The sequence below is a fragment of the Carlito syrichta genome, unplaced genomic scaffold, assembly GCF_000164805.1.
Source record: "Carlito syrichta isolate Samal-C Ts95f unplaced genomic scaffold, Tarsius_syrichta-2.0.1 Scaffold251067, whole genome shotgun sequence".
Classification (NCBI taxonomy): Eukaryota; Metazoa; Chordata; class Mammalia; order Primates; family Tarsiidae; genus Carlito; species Carlito syrichta.
This window is the reverse complement of record NW_007195163.1, coordinates 253-2,181: the sequence shown is the minus strand read 5'-3', so window position 1 is coordinate 2,181 and position 1,929 is coordinate 253. Positions and strand designations below refer to the sequence as shown.

The window sequence follows — 1,929 nt, the reverse complement described above, 5'->3', positions numbered from 1 at the left end:
GACAATGCCCGAGAATGGGGTTGACTTTCCTGGAAGAAGAAAGATGGGTTTTTAGTGCTGCTTTCACTTTTCAAAGTAAAAGGTCTACATGCCAGGTTATTAGTTTTATTTACTGGTCTTAAAATTAGATACAGGATCACCTAACAGTGACAGGGGCAGGGTGATCTACTGGCAGTTCAGACCTATGACAAATTCCTTGGGGAAACCTGCATGCCTTCCTGAAAGAAGGAGAAAGCCGGTGCCTTCACTCTCGAACATAAATTCTTGTGCAGACCACGTCATCACCACCAAACATCAGGATGTTTGTTGTTGGCCAGCTCATGGGTCCAGTGGGTTTGGGGGCCAGTACCCTTCCAGAAGAGTTTGCGGGAAGTGGATCTTGTTCTCATTCTCCCAAGTGGCTAAACTCCTGCACTTGCGTCCATCCTCTTTGAAGCCTTCTCTAACCTTAAAGTTGATCTCCATGGTGCTTACCATGGTGGACGTCTTGATGCAGAACTGATCCCGGTCCTGGCAGATCTCCACGTGCGGCTTGGACGCAGTCGTCACTGCCACTTTTCTCAGGTTGGTGTTCAACCCAGTACCTTGAGTAGCTGGTTGAAATTCTCCCTGCTGCACATCTTCTAGGTGCCGGTTAAGTTGGGCATGGTGGCGGAGGTGGCGGGGGCAGCAGATGCGGACAGCGGCCACACAGTTGGCACTCTCTAAGCCTGCAAGGTAGACTGAACATGTGCTCTTTTACAGCAACTGACTGTTCAACAAACATTTACCAAGCACCTACTGCATGCCAGGCCCCAGAGATGCAGCTTCCTACTATGTGCCAGGATCTTCCTAGTGTGCTGGATAGCATGATCATCATCATCCAATGGTTGATAAGCTGCAAAGCCGAGTCTCAGAGATGTTAAGGATTTACTCCAGATGCACAGCTTATAAAGAATAAAGCCAGGATCCCAACTTAGGCTCTCTAATGCCAGCACTCAGTTGCTTCACATGCAACAAACTTTGAGGGTTTTATCAAGAACTGGAGCTAGAGCTGGAAAACGGGAGTTGATTTTTGTGCACAGACCTCATAATTTCAATTTGGGCATCAATATTTTCTTGACCCAGGACAGGTGACTCTACTTCTCTGAGCCTCAGTTTCTTCGTTTGTGCAATGGGGATGTTAACAGTGCCAACCTCACGGGGTTGTCCTGAAGATTAAATGTGTTAACTCACAAGAAGCACTTGGAGAAAAGTGAGCACTAAGTCTTGTGAACTATTTATTATTTAGAATTGTGTTCTACTAAATTTTCATTTCTCCAGGGAGCATTTTTAAACATTCTCTCTTTCTGACTTTGGAGGATGGTGAGACAAAATAGCAGCAGCTGTTCAGCTGTTGGTATCAAAGGAAGGAAGCTACCCAAAAAGGCAGTAGAAAAACATTATTACTCCCTGAGCCACTGAAAAAAATGAAAACAGAGAGCATATACTATGCCAAGTTTCCAAAAACCACATAGAATAACACCCACATCCTGTACATTGAACCCAAGACAGTGACACAAGGGTTAGAGTAAAACGAATGGGACACGATGACACTGTCGCATCCTCTGAGGTCACCGCGCCTGTTCCCAGCCATCATCTCCCTGCCCATTCTCAGCCATCCTCTCCCCACCACACACACCTGCCCACATACAGCCCTGCTCAGGGCTGTGATTAGGCTGGCTCTCCAGCCTCCACTCACCATGGGGTGGTGTCTCTTGTAGCTGCCTCCTCTCCCTCAGTGTCACTCCATCCCAGCCTCTGTTAGACAACCCAAAACCATGCCAATTTCTCTGAATCCTAAACACAATTTTTATGGACGCCTTCATAGCAGCAGGTGGTAAGGAAGAAAGCACACAAATTCCAACAGCAATGGCATGGGAGTGGTTTTGAATTGATCTGTCAGGGCAA

The 1,929-nt window shown here is 46.9% G+C and overlaps 1 pseudogene; it reads right to left on the bottom strand.

Annotated features, from left to right (window-relative positions):
- Window positions 1-244: 244 nt before the first annotated feature.
- On the bottom strand, window positions 245-647 carry LOC103253758 (annotated as a pseudogene).
- Window positions 648-1,929: the final 1,282 nt, after the last annotated feature.